General features: G+C 44.6%; 2 protein-coding genes and 1 pseudogene across 2 annotated transcripts in view; 1 reads left to right on the plus strand and 2 right to left on the minus strand.

Annotated features, from left to right (window-relative positions):
* The window catches only part of LOC134984430 (oocyte zinc finger protein XlCOF6.1-like), a 213,781-nt gene that overhangs the window by 105,916 nt on the left and 88,216 nt on the right, over window positions 1-19,649 (minus strand). The gene's annotated exons all lie outside the window — the stretch shown is intronic.
* Window positions 1-19,649, plus strand: part of LOC134984428 (zinc finger protein 271-like) — a 29,784-nt gene that overhangs the window by 6,070 nt on the left and 4,065 nt on the right. The window lies entirely within an intron of this gene.
* Window positions 4,819-4,937, minus strand: LOC134984436 (5S ribosomal RNA; annotated as a pseudogene).

Here is a 19,649-nt window from a genome sequence, read left to right on the forward strand (position 1 = left end):
ACTGCTTGGGCAAATCCTCCTATGTAAAGCCGCCTGGTTGTCAGCGCTGTGACTTTACATGACACTTAAGTATTCTACCTGCCTTTTTAGACCATGATAGTTAAGAAAGAGAGTGCATTTAGTCAGGGTTTTATAGTACAATTACCCTGTGATATACATCCAGTTCTTACTGTGTAGTGTTATATCTATTGACTATTTAGCAATATAAACTAGTCCAGTGCAGTATTATTGTCAGTAATAACCTCTGCATTGTACAAACTGTGACTTTCTCTGGCTGGGTCCACAGGATTATCCACAGGATAACATTGGGATATGGTTGAGGGACAGCGGAAATGGCACCAACGCGGTCACAATCTTTCTGGCCTCCCAGGATGCATCGGGGCCTTCACCATATAGTCCCACCCACTGACTCAGTCAGATCAGTTTTTTGCTTGGTGCGGCAGGAAGCCTCATGGTCACAGAGCTGCTGTGAGAATAGCCTCAAGCTTTTATTATTTAATTTTTATAGACTTACTTGTTAATAGCGTCTTAAACGCATGCTAGAAAGAGTCGCTCCAACAACTCCTCACCGGGTCGCAACAACGCTTACCTTCGGGTATTAATGCTGTCTCGACGGGCGTCTGTGTCGGATGTTCTAGCAGGTCCAGCAGACGTAACCAGGCTGTGGCCGGAGCATGGGGAGATGGTGAGTCTATGGACTTTCTCTTACTAGAGGGGTCAGGACACCGCTACGCTGAATTTGGTGGAGACTACAAATAGTGTGTTGATGAGCCGAACATCTTGAGTGCGACAGCGCTACGCTCTAGGGATCATAGGCGCCAGGACTAGGTAGAGGCCGCGATCCTTAGAGTTTAAGTCAACGGGGAGATTCAGACGCTCTCCTGGCCGCCCCTCCTCCGAGTTCATGGCCAGTTTCCGCGCGTCTCTCGTTTCATGAACTGAATGACCTCACTTCCGGCTCAGACGCTACCACGAGGGTACTCGGTCGCAGCTTAGACGCTGCGGTTGTGTACACTAGAGATCCCGCTTAGAGCTAGTCGCAGGCCTTAGCGTCTGCATACACGTGGAAGTCACTGAGCGTCCGTGTCCGCAGGAGCGACTGTGTCCGTTATTAGTTATATAAGTGCGGTAGTGTACATCAGTAGCGTCTGAATCCACTCAGCGTCTTACGAGCGTATTTGCTTGGATATGGAAGTGTGGTGAGTCTCCCTGTATCCCGCTCTCCGGAGGCAGAGTATACAGTACTAAAAATTCTCTCTACTTCTTAGTATGCATTGTTAATTTTTAGTACCTATTGCATATGAGACCTGTATATTACTGTGTTTTCTGCATGTTATGTTGGAAAAGAACCAGTTAGAAACAGAAGTACAATTTTCCTACTTATGTATAAGTTGTTATGGAGGTTGTATTCTCATATGACAATGTCTAATGCTTTAACATGTGACTGACTGCTAGTATGTGTGCTGACTTTTCTGTGTAATGTCAGTCCTGTTCTGACCCTCAAATCAGGTGCACTGTGGTCAGATTGATCTCACCTCTATATACTGATTATAGGGTGTGGTTCAGTCACAAAATTGTGTAGTCAATAACAGATTATTACCATGTCTGTGAGCAGCAAAAGTGATGAGGAGAATTTATCAAGCACTCCTACATCCCTAACATGCTTATCTTGTAAGACAGGGTTAATTGATGTGGATCAATTAGTCACTTATGAGGGCTTGTGTGCGAACTGTTTTGCTTTTCAGCGAAGTAAAAAACAGGAGTTAGTTCAACCACCAACAGAGCCACCATGGAATATGGTCGCAAAGACTATAGCGGACAGGTTAGCTCCGGTAGCACCACCTCAAGGGTTAGGTTACACTATGAACCCATACATGCAGCTCCCTTCCTACGGCTTGGTTCCAGTAGCCTCTACAAGCAACCAAGGGAAAGGTAAGATTAAGACAGATGCGTCTATGTGGCAGACTACATAAGATGATACAACAGATGATGATACAGTAGATTCAAATACACCGTATGATGATCAGTCGCAGAGTTTTAGTTCAGAGGATGTAGCTGAACTTATTGATGCTGTGAAGACTGTTCTCTCTTTGGAAGAGCCAGCTAAAACAGTGTTAACATCTAAAGCACCTGTGTTTAAACAAACAAAATCAGTGAAAACTGAATTCCCAGCGTCAGATGAACTGACACAAATCATGGAGAGTCTTGGTCGACGCCCAGTAAGAAATATAAGATTCCGAAAAGATGGAATTCTTATTATCCATTTTCAGCTGCGGATTGTTCGAAAAGAGAAGTTCCTCCAAAAGTAGATGCACATGTTCTGTGATTGTCCATAAATCTGCTTGACCACTGTCATCTACCTCGCTAAATGATGTCACAGACAGAAGGGTAGATAGTTTTTTGAAAAATTTATTTTCTCTAGTAGGAGCAGTGGTAAGACCTGCTATGGCTTCAGCCTGGGTAGCAAAGGCAATGGGCGAATGGATAGAGGAACTAGAAATGACATCTCTTCTCCTACTTCGGAGCAAGAGTACCTTTTAAGCCGTTTGAGACAATCTGCCCAATACTTAGAACAAGCAGCAATTGATATGGGTACAGTTGCTTCTAAAGCTTCAGCCTTGACAGTAGCCGCTCGCAAAGCAGTTTGGCTACGTACCTGGAAAGCAGATGCGGAATCCAAGAAAGAATTGGAAGCATTGCCTTTCGTTGGTAATATATTGTTTGGGAAACCATTTTCTGATATCCTAGAATCAGAGGCTGAATCAAAGAAGGCCAGATTTCCGGCTATTTATAACCCTAAGTCCAAGGGTTTAAAGTTTTGCTCATTTCATTGGCAAAGTAAAGCGAAAGCTAAAGAGGAGTCTAAGCAACCCCAGTTCAAAACCAGGGGTAGGAAGCAGTGGGCTAGCAAAAAGCCAGCTTCCAAGCCTGAACAGAAACCATCAGCCTGAAGAGACAGGCCTCCGCCTAGAGGATTCCAGGGTTGGGGGCCGACTCCTTCATTTTGCACACATATGGCAACAGTCAACAACAGGTGCTTGGGTGCAGAAGGTGGTATTTCAGGGGTATGGTTTCCATTCAGGAGGCAGCCTCCTCAAAAAATGTTTGCACCAGCCCGTCTCGTATAGAGTCGAAGGCCAATGCCCTGCAAGAAGCAGTCCAAAAATGACTGCAGTCTGGTGTGATTGTCCCAGAACCTCCATCACAAAGGGGACAGTGGTTTTACTCCAATCTATTTCTGATCCAGAAGCCAAATGGGTCATATCGACCAATTCTCAATTTAAAAATGTTAAACAAATACATTTGGATCCCGAAGTTCCACATGGAGACGTTGCGCTCCATAATGTTGGCCATGGAACCGGGAAATTACATGGTATCTCTGGGTGTACGGGATGCTTACCTACATGTGCCTATAGCAAGGTCTCATCAGTGTTACCTCAGGTTTGCCATCCTCAAGGAACATTTTCAGTTCCAAGCTCTGCCCTTCAGGCTAGCAACAGCACCCAGGGTGTTTACCAAGATCATGGTGGTTATGGCAGCTTGTCTGCGCAAACAGGGGATAAGAATATTCCCATACCTCGACGACCTGTTAATCTTAGCACATTCGCAAGATTTACTTTTGAGCCATCTTCAACAGACAATAGTTTGTCTACAGAGACATGGGTGGCTCATAAATTGGGAAAAGTCGTCTCTGAATCCGTCACAGCGGATGGTTCATTTGGGGGCCATATTGGATTCAGACCTACAGAGAGTTTTCTTACCAGAGAAAAAGATGGTCAAGGTGCAGTTCATGACTCAGGAAGCGTTGCACACCCAGACAATGTCAGTCCATGCATCAATGCCACTGTTGGGTCTGATGGTATCAACCTTCGACATAGTGGAATATACGCAATTCCACTCCAGACCATTACAGCACCTTATTCTGACCAAATGGAACGGAAATCATCAGACGATAAAAGAGCAGATGATAAAGATTCCAGTAAATGTAAAAAGGTCTCTAGCGTGGTGGCTACAGACAGACCATTTAAACAAGGGGAGACCCTTTTGGATAAAAGAGTGGCAAGTCCTGACAACAGATGCCAGTCTGGAACAAAGAGAGGAGCGACCCGGCACTGGTATATAATTAATACCGTTTTAATCAGTTGGAACCAAAATTGGACAATTATATAGGGAAATCCCAATTTCTGTGTCCGGTTTGGTGGTGCGCCCAGAGCCAGAAACAAAGTATTTCAAGCTAGGGGAGAAAAAAGAAAGCTCTTGTGTGGGCGCACTCTTATCTATTTGTAATCACATAAAGTGATTATCCTCTTATAAATGCAATTTGCTAATAAAACATAATTTTATTAATATATCCTTTAAGATCATTGTATTAGCCCATTATCAGGAATGTGCATGATCCAAGTAAATTACACTCTGGTGGGATTCAATTTATAAACAAAGTGTATGTAATAAAATGTTCTGGTCCTAACTCAGGCGATGAGTTTAAGAAAGGATGTAGATACTGCAAATCATACATCCATTTCAACCTGACCAGTACAGATAACCTGTATTAATGAGACCAATTAGGTGAATTGATTTGTGATTCTCTTATTAGTCAAAAAACAACTGGTGTCATTGACGTCACAGTATAAAGTTCATATTGTTATTGCAACTTCGCAGAATGGATGTGTATCACGGTATTGGGTCCTGGAGGAATCAGGACTAGTTCCTCTGCTGGTGGAAACACCTTGCCTCGGCCAAAAGTTAGTGAGGGATAGGGAAAAAATTGGTGATGCTGCTGTTGAAGTCACATACCGCACATCATGTGAAATGATTGTTGATCTACAACACTGGATATTCCCTGTGAGTCTCCTCCTCAGGTACTAGCCCAGCCCAACACCGTTTAGCTTCCAAGATCGGACAAGATCGGGCATTGGCGGTGTGGTTTGATAGTAGAAAAAGGTGGGTCAGACTCCAATGAGAGTGCACCTAGAATAGGGAGGGTGACTGGTTTTGGTCACAGAGTTAAAGTGTGGATCTGCTTTTCATGTTAGGCAGGAAACATCAAATCCCACTGTAGTGGTATTGAGTTCCTGGATCATGAATGAGAGTCCACGGAAAAGAAATATGGAAGGATAAAGCTGGGTTAATAAATGAATATAAGTTAATGCTATAACTGAGTGGGGGGAGTACCAGTTATATCAGAAATTGTGATCTGAATAGAAGTGCACTTAAGATAAAAATGCAAGGTATCTATTGGTGCAGAGGAATCAGAACATAAATGAAATTGCTCACATTTAGACTTTTAAGGAGAAACACTTTGGTCAAGAAAAATAACAATTTGATATTAATTGCTGGTACTGGTCATGTACATAGATCTCTGTGATATTGCACCAGAGAGAATACTGTAATAGCAGATGCAGAGTATCTGTTGGTGCAGAGGATTCTACAGTTATGTGAAATTGCTCATAGTAGAACTAAAGGAAAAACACTCGGGTCATAGGAGAAAATAACAGAATGATATAAACTGCTAATGCTGATCATACAACTGAATCTCCATGATATTGCACCAGAGAATGCAAAAATAGCAGAGGTTGGCAAAAGGTGATTGTAGCGGCTACCGGAAGGAATCACTGGATCCTGACTAAAATAGGCTGATATAAGCTATGATCAAGGAAAACAGGCTTTTATACTTTGCATGCAAGAAGTACCTGACCTGAAAGCATTCAGGGATAGGGTGCCGTTTTTTCAATAAGGAAACCAGGAACCTGTTAGTACCAATGTAGCTGCATTAAGAATCCCGTTTTGTGGTTAGAACCATGAACAGATGTAGCTGGATGGAGGAATCCCACCGAGATGGACCCACTGGAAAACGCGTTTCACCCGTTTTAGGGCTTGCTCACTTCCTGGGTCTGTCTGTGAGAGTAAGCTGGCGGTTAAAATTACCGTATTTTAGAGGTTAGGACCAATGGGGATAGAGCTTTGCGGGTGTACCGCATCAGCTGTGATTGAGTGGAGAGCCGCTGGTGACGGCGGCCGGGATTGTCCACAATAGAGGGCGTTGCTGATGAACTGATTCCGTGTGCGCCATTTTAGAAGAGGGCAAATATGCCCTTAGTTCGGCGTAAAAAATGATGACTGCTGGTTCCAATAAAGGGAAACACCTAGAGAAGGCAGATGGTACTTGCGCCATGTTGGAGCCGGGCAAGTATGCCCTGGTTATACATTGTGGCAAAATAAAGGATTAGCGGGCGCATTAAGTTACGGGATAAGACCGTGGAATGTTGATGGGTTGCTGCATTATGATGAGCTGTAAACAGCGGCTGCCTTAGTGTGAAAGAATTGTTGTTGGGTCTGGAAAAATAAAATGACCATGGAGGCGATTAGATGGAAATGATTATGGTGGAGAATTAATAAATAAATTATATCTGATAATGATAGGGAAAATATATATGAATATTAATATAAATAGACAGCATAAATTGCGGTGATGGAATGAAATAAAATCAAATAAATTAAATAAAATAAGGTGAAATGATAAATTAATTAATAAATAAAATAGATTTATTCAACAGAAAAAAAAACAACAGAAAGTAAAGAGATAGTGAAATGTGATGAAAGCCAATGGAAAAGATGTGTTATACAGGATGGGAGTGATGAGAGGTGATATGTGGGAGTGTTATGTGATGCCATTATGGGGTGTGGAGATTGGTATTAGCTGGTGATTAATGTGGGAAATATGATGTAGTTGAAAAGATGAGTGAGGGGAGGTAAGATGAATTTGAGGTGTACTGTGTTGTTGTGCTGAGATGGAGGATATAGTGAGAATGGACCTGGGGAAACGTGAGTTGGTAAAATGGCGTTGGTGAATGAGGTGAAAGGGGGGCGTAAGATGAATTGGTGAAAAAGAGGGGGCGGGGGGGGTGTTTGTTGTTTTGGTTTAGGGGGGGGGTGTGAAATGTGAAGAAATGAATAAGTGGGTAAGATTTTTTGGTTAAGACAAGGGAGAAAATAAAATTTTGGATTTAGCAAATATGTGATATGAAGGCATCAGGTTGATATTTGGTTTTGGTTTGATTACTGTTGGCTTCAAAAATGCCCAGGCAGAAGGTTTATAAGAAGGCACCAAAGTTAATGTTTTCGTTGAGTCCTGATGGCTTCAAAGTGCCCAAACGGAAGATCCATTCACTTTCTCGCTTTAATAATTCATGAGTGATATCTCCTCCGCGAATTCCCAATTTAATAGAATCCAGGCCGAAAACTTTCAGATCCTTAGGTGATCCTTTGTGGACCATGTGGAAGTGTTTAGCGACCGAGGTAAGTTGTTTCATTCGGGTAATGTCTTGTTGGGCATTTCTAATATTTCCCATGTGTTCTAGGATTCTCTCTTTAAGTTTCCTGGTGGTCATGCCTATATATTTTAGGTCACAGCTGCAGGTTAGACAGTAGATGACTGATTGTGAGTTGCAGTTGAAGAAGTGCTGTATTCTAATTGATTGTCCGTGTCTATCCATGACCGTCTTGTTAGGTGAAATTTGTGGGCATAATTTGCAATGGCCACAGGGAAAAGAGCCTGTTGTAATTGGTTTCTTAGGAGTAGAGGTCACAAAATGGCTATGGACCAAGTGGTCTTTAATATTCTTGGCCCTGCGCCAGCTCATCTGGACTGGGGCTTGTACAAATGGTGCGAGATCAGGATCTAATTGTAGTATTGGTAGGTGTTTGGATACGATGTTCCTTAGCATTTTCCATTCTGGGCAAAAGGTGCCAATGAATCTGATCTGGTCATCTTGTTCAGGTTTAACTTTGTCTTTTCCAAAGATAAGATCTTCTCTTTTAATCTTCTTGGTGGCTGAATAGGCACGGTTAAGAGATCGTTTACTATATCCCCTGGCTTGGAGGCGTTTTGTCAGTTCCCAACTTTTTTTCTTGAATACTGGGTCTTCTGAACAGTTCCTTCTCAGTCTCAGATATTCCCCCTTGGGAATATTTTCGATGGTTGGGGGGAAGTGAGAGCTCGTCTGGAAAAGGAGACTATTAGTTGCCGTTTCCTTGCAATATAATTCAGTGGCCAGGTATCCCGTGTCAGATTTATAAATATTTAAATCGAGGAAAGGGACAGTCTCTGGGCTGATGGTGTGCGTGAGCAGGATGTTCAAATCATTGGTGTTCAATATTTTGATGAATTCAACTAGTAATTCTCTTTCGCCATTCCAAATAATGAAAATGTCGTCGATGTATCGGAGCCACATGACGACATGTATGGTATATTTGTCGTTAGCGGAGTTAAAGACGAAAAAATGTTCCCACCATCCTAAGAAGAGATTAGCGTATGTGGGCGCACAAGCTGCGCCCATTGCTGTCCCTCTTATTTGTAGGAAAAATTGATCTTTGAACACAAAATAGTTTTTGGCTAAAACAAAATGCAGCAATTGTTGCAGAAAATTAGAGAAGTTACTTTCTCCCTCCTGGTCCAGGAAGAACTTGACTGCTGTGAGGCCGTGTTGATGACTAATACTAGTATATAATGCCTCCACATCGAGGGTCACCAATAGAAAATTATTTTCGAAATGTATGTCATGAATTTTTTTCAAAAGGTCTGCAGTATCCCGTAGATAAGAAGGTAGAGAGAGTACATGTTCCCGAAGGTGTAAATCCAGGAACCGGCTGGGCTGTTCCAAAAGACCCCCATTGCCTGACATAATTGGTCTTCCTGGGGGTCGTGCTGCATCTTTGTGTATTTTGGGTAGCAGGTAAAACGTAGGTGTTCTAGGATTTGAAACTGTCAGATATTTAGATTCTTGTGGCGTGATAGTACCTTGTACAGCCGCATCCTGTATTATCTTATTGTATAATTGAAGAAAATCAGAGGTGGGATTGTTGAACAGCTTCCTATAACAAGTGGTATTATTAAGTTGGCGTCGGGCTTCCATGATATACATGTCCTGTGGCCAAATAACCACATTGCCCCCCTTATCCGAGGGTTTGATGATAACGTCTTTCCAACCTTGGAGTTCTTGTAATGCCCGCCTCTCATTGAACTTTAGATTAGAGGGAAAACGATGTATGCCCTTTTTGGTCTGATCGTATATATTGTCGAATTCTTTAGAGACCAGATTCATAAATACTCGAATTTCAGGACTATTGTGGTCTGGGGGAAAAAAGGACGATTTAGGTTTACACTTAGGTCTGGATGTCGGTAATTCATTACCAAGTAGATTCCATATAGAGTTCCTCTAACATGCTGAGGGCAGCATCACCAATTTTTTCCCTATCCCTCACTAACTTTTGGCCGAGGCAAGGTGTTTCCACCAGCAGAGGAACTAGTCCTGATTCCTCCAGGACCCAATACCGTGATACACATCCATTCTGCGAAGTTGCAATAACAATATGAACTTTATACTGTGACGTCAATGACACCAGTTGTTTTTTGACTAATAAGAGAATCACAAATCAATTCACCTAATTGGTCTCATTAATACAGGTTATCTGTACTGGTCAGGTTGAAATGGATGTATGATTTGCAGTATCTACATCCTTTCTTAAACTCATCGCCTGAGTTAGGACCAGAACATTTTATTACATACACTTTGTTTATAAATTGAATCCCACCAGAGTGTAATTTACTTGGATCATGCACATTCCTGATAATGGGCTAATACAATGATCTTAAAGGATATCTTAATAAAATTATGTTTTATTAGCAAATTGCATTTATAAGAGGATAATCACTTTATGTGATTACAAATAGATAAGAGTGCGCCCACACAAGAGCTTTCTTTTTTCTCCCCTAGCTTGAAACAGATGCCAGTCTGCAAGGCTGGGATGTGGTACTCGGAAGCCTTTGGTTCCAGGGAAAATGGACCGTAAGGGATAGTCGCCTGCCAATAAATCTGTTGGAAATAAGGGCCATTTATATGGCTCTAGTTCAGGCAAAGGACAGTCTGCAAGGAAGACCGGTCCAGATTCGCTCAGACAATGCGACAGCAGTTGCGTACCTCAATCATCAAGGAGGAACTCACAGCAAAAGATTGATGGAGGAAGTAACTCCCATTCTAAGATGAGCAGAACTCAATCTCCCAGCATTGTCAGCACTGTTTGTCCCGGGTGTACTGAACTGGGAAGCGGATTTTCTCAGTCGACACACCATTCAGGAAACCGAATGGGCATTACACCCAGAAGTGTTTCAGACAATAGCGAACAGATGGGGTCTACCAGAGATAGACCTCATGGCGTCTCGTCTAAACAACAAAGTTCTGAAGTACGGATCAAGAACCAAGGATCCCGGAGCGGTCCTTGTAGACGCACTGTCAGTAGAATGGAAATTTAATCTGGCATATCTGTTCCCTCCAATATCTCTGTTACCCAGAGTAGTGAGAAAAATAAAGCAAGCACAGGGAGCAATAATTCTAATAGCTCCAGCTTGGCTAAGAAGGCATTGGTACACAGATCTACTGAGAATGTCCGTGGAAGCACCAATACTGCTCCCTCAACGTCCTGATCTGCTAATGCAGGGTCCTTGTTGTCACAGTCATCTGGATCGTCTGTCTTTGACGGCGTGGCTGTTGAAACCTCTATCCTAAAAGCTATAGGATTTTCAAAACAAGTAATCCAAACTATGCTCCGAGCAAGAAAGCCTTCTTCAGCTCGTGTGTATCATAGAATATGGCAAGCCTATATTCATTGGTGTACTGAAAGAAGTTTGAATCCGAGATCTTTTAAAGTATCCAGGATTTTGGATTTCCTTCAAGCAGGATTGGATAAAGGTTTGAAAGTAGCTTCCTTGAGAGTTCAAGTATCAGCGTTAACTGTATGGTTTCAGCGAAAGATTGCTGATTTACAGGATGTACATACTTTCTTTCAGGGAGTGGTACATATTTAACCTCCATTTGTTCCTCCTGCAGCTCCCTGGGATTTGAATTTAGTTCTTAAATTTCTCCAGGGACCTCCGTTTGAACCACTTAAGAGAGCAGATCTTAAATGGTTAACGGCTAAAGTACTTTTTCTATTGGCAATGGCGTCAGCCAGAAGAGAGTCAGATTTAGGAGCATTATCATGTAAGTCTCCTTTACTAAATTTTTTTCCAGACAGAGCAGTTCTCAGAACTAGATCTGGTTATCTTCCGAAGGTGGTGTCAAAGTTTCACCTTAATGAAGAGATTGTAGTCCCAGCTTTTCAGGTATCGGGACTTTCTGCGGGAGAAGCGTCGCTGGATGTAGTCCGAGCTTTAAGAATCTACATAGATCGTACTAGTGCCATCAGAAAAACAGATTCTCTCTTCATCCTCTACGGATTTCATAGAAGAGGATGGCCTGCTAGTAAACAGACGCTCGCAAGATGGCTCCGAATGGTAATATCAGAAGCTTATTCTCATGCAGATCTCCCTACTCCGGCTAATGTCTCTGCTCACTCTACACGTAAGGTAGGTCCTTCATGGGCAGCACAACAGGGTGCTTCAGCAGAACAGATTTGTAAGGCAGCCACATGGTCTTCCATAAACACATTCATCAAACATTATGCCTTGGATACTTTTGCCTCTCATGATGCAGACTTCGCGCGAAAGGTCCTCCTGTGTAATCAGGAGCGTCCCCACCACTAAAACTGGCTTTGGGAATCCCAATGTTATCCTGTGGATAACCTGTGGACCCAGCCAGAGAATTAGACATTATGGTAAGAACTTACCGTTGATAACGTAATTTCTCTTATATCCACAGGTATCCACAGGGATCCCACCTTGATGCACCTGATTTGAGGATCTTGACAATCATTAAACCTCTTCCCTCTTGTATGGAAGGGTGTGTGTTCTTATCGCCTAAATAGGTTTCTACCTGATGCTCCTGCCTAATCGCTGTGGAAAGAACTGATTTGACTGAGTGAGTGGGCGGGATTATATGGTGAAGCCCCGATGCATCCTGGGAGGCCAGAAAGCTTGTGACTGTTTGGTGCCATTTCCGCTGTCGCTCCAGCATATCCCAATGTTATCCTGTGGATACCTGTGGACATAAGAGAAATTACGTTATCAACGGTAAGTTCTTGCCATAACGTCTATTTCTCATACGTCTTAGAGGATGCTGGGGTCATCATAGAAACATGGGGTTATACCAAAGCTCTAGAACGGGCGGGAGAGTGCGGATGACTCTGCAGCACCGATTGAACAACTGAAGGTCTTCATCGGCCAAGGTGTCAAACTTGTAGAACTTTGCAAATGTGTTTGACTCAGACCAAGTAGCTGCTCGGCAAAGTTGCAATGCCGAGACCCCCCGGGCAGCCGCCCAGGACGAGCCCATCTTTCTAGTAGAATGGGCTTTCACCGATTCCGGTAACGGCAATCCAGCCGTGAAATGAGCATGCTGAATCGTGTTACAGATCCAGCGTGCAATGGTCTGCTTGGAAGCAGGACACCCAACCTTGTTGGGAGCATACAGGACAAACAGAGCCTCTGTTTTCCTAATCTGAGCCGTTCTGGCGAAAATAAATCTTCAAAGCTCTGACCACATCCAGAGATTTTGACTCAGCGAAGGCGTCAGTAGCCACAGGCACCACAATAGGTTAGTTCATGTGGAAAGAGGAAACCACTTTCGGTAGAAATTGTTGACGTGTCCTCAATTCAGCTCTATCTACATGGAAGATCAAATAAGGGCTCTTGTGAGACAAGGCCGCTAACTCAGACACCCGCCTTGCAGATGCCAAGGCCAACAGGATGACCACTTTCCAAGTGAGGAATTTCAACTCCACCTTCCGTAAAGGTTCAAATCAATGTGATTGAAGGAACTGCAACACCACATTAAGATCCCGTGGTGCCACTGGAGGCACAAATGGAGGTTGGATGTGCAACATTCCTTTTACGAAAGTCTGAACTTCTGGAAGGGAGGCCAATTGTTTCTGAAATAAAACCGATAAGGCCGAAATCTGTACCTTAATTGAGCCCAATTTTAGGCCCGCATCCACACCTGCTTGTAGAAAATGGGGAAAACGTCCTAGTCGAAACTATTCCGTAGGAGCCCCCTTGGATTCACACCAAGAAACATATTTTCTCCAAATACGGTGGTAATGTTTAGACGTTACCTTTTCTGGCTGAATAAGTGTGGGAATTACTTCACTGGGAATACCCTTACAGGCTAGGATTTTGCGCTCAACCGCCATGCCGTCAAACGAAGCGCGGTAAGTCCTGATACACGCACGGCCCCTGTTGTAATAGGCCCTTAACTCCAGAACATTTATGTGGAAACAAGTTTCCTGACTTGACCATCTTCCTTGGAAGTTTTCTCCCATTGTGACTGCCCCCCAGCCTCGGAGGCTTGCATCCGTGGTCACCAGGATCCAGTCCTGTATCCCGAACCTGCTCCCCTCTAGGAGGTGAGAGCTGTGCAGCCACCACAGGAGTGATATCCTGGTCTTGGAAGACAGGATTATCCTCCGGTGTAGGTGGGACCTGGACCACTTGTCCAACAGGTCCCACTGGAACACTCTGCATGGAACCTGCGAAACTGAATGGCCTCGTAGGCCGCAACCGTCTTCCCCAGCAACTGAATGCATTAATGGATTGACATTCTTGCTGGTTTCAGAATTTGTTTGACCAGACTCTGAAGTTCCAGAGCCTTGTCCACTGGAAGAAAGACTCTCTGTAGTTCTGTGTCCAATATTCCCAAAAAAAACAACCGCGTCATCGGAATCAACTGGGATTTTGGCAAATTTAGGAGCCAACCATGCTGCTGAAGAACTGTCAGGGAGAGTGCAACGTTTTACACCAACTGGTCCCTGGATCTCGCCTTTATCAGGAGATCGTCTAAGTATGGGGTAATCGTGACTCCTTGCTTGCGAAGGAGAACCATCATCTCCGCCATCACTTTGGTGAAAATCCTCGGAGCCGTGGACAGACCAAACGGCAATGTTTGAAATTGGTAATGACAATCCTGAATTGCAAACCTCAGGTAAGCCTGATGCGGAGGATAAATGGGAACATGTAAGTAGGCATGTTTTATGTCCACCAACACCATAAAATCCCCTTCCTCCAGACTGGAGATCACTGCTCGGAGAGACTCCATCTTCAATTTGAATTTCTTTAGGTAGAAATTTAGGGATTTCAGGTTTAGGATTGGTCTGACCAAACCGTCCGGCTTCGGGACCACAAACAGGCTCGAATAAAAGCCTTCTCCCTGTTGTGACAGGGGAACCCTGACGATAACTTGATTTTGACACAACTTTTGTATTGCGTCGCAAACTACCTCCCTGTCCGGAAGAGAAGCTGGTAAGGCCGATTTGAAAAAACGGCGAGGGGGAACGTCTTGAAACTCCAGCTTCTACCCTTGGGATACTATTTGTAAAACCCATGGGTCTAGGTCTGAACGAACCCAAAACTGACTGAAGAGTTTGAGACGTGCCCCCACCGGTGCGGACTCCCGCATATGAGCCCCAACGTCATGCGGTTGAATTAGCAGAAGCCTGGGAGGACTTCTGCTCCTGGGAGCCTGACAAGGCTGGTGATCATTTACCTCTTCCCCTTCCTCTAGTAGCAAGGAAGGAAGAACCTCGGCCCTTCCTGTATTTATTGGACCGAAAGGACTGCATCTGATAGTGATGCTTTTTCTTTTGTTGTGGAGGAACATAAGGTAAAAAGCATGACTTACCCACGGTAAATTATCAAGGCCGTCACCAAATAAAGCCATACCTTTATATGGTAGAGATTCCATACTTTTCTTGGAATCGGCATCAGCATTCCATTGGTGTATCCACAACACTCGTCTAGCTAAGACTGCCGTGGCATTGGCCTTAGATCCCAAAAGACCAATATCTCTCGCAGCTTCCTTAAGGTAGGCTGCAGAGTCCTTGATATAACCCAGCATCATGAGTATCTACATCAGAAGACAAGTTGTCTGCCCACTTTTCGATAGCACTACTTACCCACGCAGACGCAATGACAGGTCTGAGTAGCGTACCTGTGGTCGCATAAATGGACTTTAACGTAGTTTCTTGTTTACGAACCGCAGGATCCTTAAGGGCCGCCGTGGCAGGTGACGGAAGAGCCACCTTTTTAGACAAATGTGACAGGGCCTTGTCCACGGTGGGGGGTGACTCCCACTTTTCCCTATCCGCCGAGGGAAACGGATAAGCTACCGTAATTCTTTTTGGAATCTCAAACTTTTTGTCAGGAGCTTCACAGAGGTTTTCAAATAGCGTGTTCAGTTCATGAGAGGGAGGAAACGTTACATCAGGTTTCCTTTCCTTATACATACAGACCCTTTTATCAGAGACAGCCGGTCCTCAGTGATATGTAATACCCCTTTAACAGCCACAATTATGTACTGAATGCTTTATGCCAATTTTGGGTCTAATCTGGAATCGCTATAGTCGACACTGGAATCAGTGTCTGTGTCGATATCAGTGTCTGCCAATTGGGCCAGTGTACGTTTCTGTGACCCTGAGGGGACCTGACTTTGCAGTAACATATCTTCTGCAGATTTCTTCCATGCCTGTGTCTGAGACTCAGACTTATCTAGCCTCTTGCTAATAAGAGCCACATTAGCATTCAAGGTGTTCAACACATTTATCCAATCCGACGTCGCCGGTGCCGACAGGGTCACCGCTGCAGCCGTTTGTGTCCCTAATACAGCCTCCTCCTGGGAAGAGCCTTCATCCTCAGACATGTCGACACACGTGCACCAAACACCCACAGACACACCGGGCATATAGGGGACAGACCCACAGTAAAGCCTGTCAGAGAGACACAGAGGGGATTTGCCAGTTCACACCCCAGCGTCCAATCAGCAGTTCTGAAGCGCCCAATAAACGCCAAATAAGCGCTTTTTATATAAAGTATATTGCTCCAAATTTAGCCAGTGACCCCCCCCCCCCCTGTTTTGCGCCCTGATACCTGTCAGTGTGAAGGAAGGACCAGCGTCTCTGCAGCCTGATGGAGAGAAAATGGCGCCGAGTGAGCTGTGAGGACGAAGCTCCGCCCCCTTAATGGGGCGCTTCAGTACCGCTTCTTGTATGATTATAATGGCGGGGGTTTTGGGACAGTACCTCTGCACTAATGTCCCCTCTTGCCAGATGTCCACTGAGGATTTATTAGATGCCCAGGACGCCCCCCCCCCCCCCCCGCGCACCCTGTAGTGCTGCATGTGGGAGCTTGGCGCGCAGCGTCCGCACGCTGCAGTACCTCAGATAAATGCCGTCACTGAAGTCTTCTTTTCTTCATCTACTCACCTGTCTTCTGACTTCTGGCTCTGAAAGGGGGTGACGGCGGGCTGCGGGTGTGAGCATCTAGGCATACCCAGCGATCAGCACCCTCAGGAGCTAATGGTGTCCTGTAGCCAGAAGCAGAGCCCTTGAGCTCACTGGAAGTGGGTGATACTCCTCTCCCCTAAGTCCCACGAAGCAGGGAGTCTGTTGCCAGCCTCCCTGAACATAAAAAACCTAACATAAGTCTTGTCAGAGAAACTCTGTAGAGCTCCCTGCAGTGCGTCCAGTCTCACTGGGCACAATTATAAAACGAGTCTGGAGGAGGGGCATAGAGGGAGGAGCCAGTTCACACCCTTTCAAAGTCTTAAAGTTCCCATGTCTCCTGCGGATCCCGTCTATACCCCATGGTTCTATGATGACCCTAGCATCCTCTAGGACGTATGAGAAAATATATTTTCCATACCTCGTTGATCTTTTAATCCTGACACAGATGCAGGAGTTGCTCTTATGTAATCTGCGACAGACAATAACATGTCTGCAGAACCATGGGTGGCTCATAAATTGGGAAAAATTGTTTCTGGTTCCGTCACAACAGATGACTCATTTGGGGCTGGTACTGGATTCAGGTCTTCAGAGAGTAAGTTTAAATCTGAACAAGATATCCAAGGTTCACTCAAGGATTCAGGACTTGTTACACAGTGAAATGGTATCCATTCACGCAGCAATGCGGGTGATGGGTTTGATGGTATCAACGTTCGACATGGTGGAGTATTCACAATTCCACTCAAGGCCTCTGCAGCTTCTGATTCTTGCCAAATGGCATGGGTTGCATCAGACAATAAAAACACAGACCCTGTCTCTTACAATAGAAGTAAGAAGGTCATTAGCCCGGTGGCTACAGACATCCCATCTGGACAAGGGTAGACCCCTTTGGATATCAGATTGGGAAATTCTGATGATAGATTCCAGTCTTCAGGGCTGGGGAGCAGTGTCAGAAATGTGTTTTCAGGGGCAATGGACCAGGGAAGAAAGTTGCCTGCCAATAAACATATTGGAACTTTGGGCCATATATATGGCACTGATTCAGGCAAAGGACATTTTTCGGAGAAAACCAGTCCAGATCTGCTCAGGCAATGCAACGGCAGTAGCGTACCTCAACCATCAGGGAGGAACTCGAAGCCGGAAAGCGATGGAGGAGGTAAGTCACATACTAAAGTGGGCAGAACTTCATCATCCAGCCTTGTCCACAGTGTTCGTACTGGGAGTCCTAAACTGGGAAGCGGACTTTCTCAGTCGACACGCCATTCAGGAAAATGAATGGTCTCTACACCCGGAGGTCTTCCAGACGCTAGTAGACAAGTGGGGGTTTCCAGAGATAGATCTCATTGCATCCCATCTGAACAACAAAGTTTTTGCTTATGGGGCAAGAACAAAGGATCCCAGAGCGATCTTTGTGGATGCCCTGTCGGTCCCATGGGACTTTCATCTGGTTTATGTGTTTCCTTCAATCAATTACCCATGGTGGTGAGAAAGATAAAGCAAGGGAAAAGTGCCGTGATACTAATAGCTCCGGCTTGACCCAGGAGACATTGATACACAGATCTGCTGAGTATGTCGATGGGTGTTCCACTTCTGTTCCCTCAACATCCAGATCTACTGATGCAGGGTCCTTGTTATCACAGACATCTGGATCGACTGTCTTTGATGGCGTGGCTCTTGAAACATCTATCCTGAAGTCAAGAGGATTCTCACAACAGGTAATTCAGACTATGCTCAGAGCAAGGAAACCTTCCTCAGCTTGCATTTATCACCGAATATGGAAAACCTATATTCATTGGTGCAGTGAATTGAAAATGGACCCTAAGGCTTTCAGAGTTTCCAGGGTCTTAGCATTCCTTCAGGCTGTAATGGATAAAGGTTTGAAGGTGGCTTCCTTGAGAGTGCAAGTGTTGGCATTGACTGTATGGTTCCAAAAGAAAATTGCCAATTTACAGGATGTGCGTACTTTTTTCCAGGGAATGCTGCACATTCAACTTTTTTTGTTCCTCCTACAGTGCCTTGGGACTTAAGTCTAGTCCTGAAAGCCCTTCAAGTTGCCTCATTTGAACCACTTAATAAAGTGGATCTTAAATGGTTGACAGCTAAAGTTCTCTTTCTACTTGCTATTGCCTCAGCTAGAAGAGATTCAGATTTAGGGGCATTGTTATGTCGCTCTCCTTTTCTGATATTTCATCCAGATAGAACGGTTCTCAGAACTAAATCTGGATATCTTGCTAAGGTGGTGACTAAATTCCGCCTTAAGGAAGAAATTGTTGTACCAACTTTTCAAGGGCCAGGTCTTTCTGTGGGAGATGCATCTTTGGATGTAGTCAGGGCTTTAAGGATCAACGTGGATCGTACCAGTGCCATCAGAAAGACAGATTTTCTCTTTGTTTTCTACGGATTTCACAAGAGAGGATGGCCTGCTGACAAGCAAACACTAGCGAGGTGGCTTAGAATGACGATTTCAGAAGCATATTCTCAAGCTGATCTCCCTAATCCAGCTAGTGTCTCTGCTCACTCTACTCGTAAGGTAGGTCCGTCGTGGGCAGCACAACGTGGTGCTTCAGCGGAACACATATGTAAGGCAGCCACACGGTCTTCCATTAACACATTCATTAGACATTATGCCTTTGATACCTTTGCCTCAGGATGCTGCATTCGGGCGAAGGATTCTCCTTTCCAGTCTGGAGCGTCCCCTTCACTAAATTGCTTTGGGAAATCCCATTGTTATCCTGTGGATAACTGTGGACCCTGCCAGAGAAATATACGTTATGGTAAGTCCACAGGATCCATAGGGATCCCACCCTGACTCACCTGATCTGAGGATCCTTTTACTCACTGGCCTCTTCCTTCTTGTACGGAAGGGTGTGCATGTGTGTTCTTATCGCCTGATTAAGGCTCTCTATGATGCTCCAGCCTTGAGCTTTGGAATACAACTGATTTGCCTGAGCAAGGAGGCGGGGATATATGGACGGGACCCGTTGCAAGCTGGGAGGCTGTCGCTTCATCATATCCCATTGTTATTTTGTGGATCCTGTGGACTTAGGAAGAATACTGATATCAACGGTAAGTTCTTACCATAACGTATATTCCCTTGGGTGGAATAGACGCCTTTTGGCCAGCGTCACAGGAGAAATATCCGGAAATAGCTGCATATTATCCAGGCACTCAGCTGTGGATGAGGAAGACAAAGCAGCCTGTAGGATACGTTCTTTAATATGAAGAAAGCAGAGTGTCCCTCGGAGCTTGGATAGGGGCCTGTTTGGACTTTGGGAGCCTATGGATCTTATCAATAAGAAGGTCCGCAGCAGAAGCCTTCGGTGAAAGTTTCTGACAAGAGGACCGTGGCATAATCATAAAGCTCAGCATTTGTAACAGAATCTGGAACGCCCATTATTCTGATATTATTTCTCCGAGACCAGTCTTCTAAATCAATGACTTTATCA

This window comes from Pseudophryne corroboree (genome assembly GCF_028390025.1).
Source record: "Pseudophryne corroboree isolate aPseCor3 chromosome 3 unlocalized genomic scaffold, aPseCor3.hap2 SUPER_3_unloc_54, whole genome shotgun sequence".
NCBI lineage: Eukaryota > Metazoa > Chordata > Amphibia > Anura > Myobatrachidae > Pseudophryne > Pseudophryne corroboree.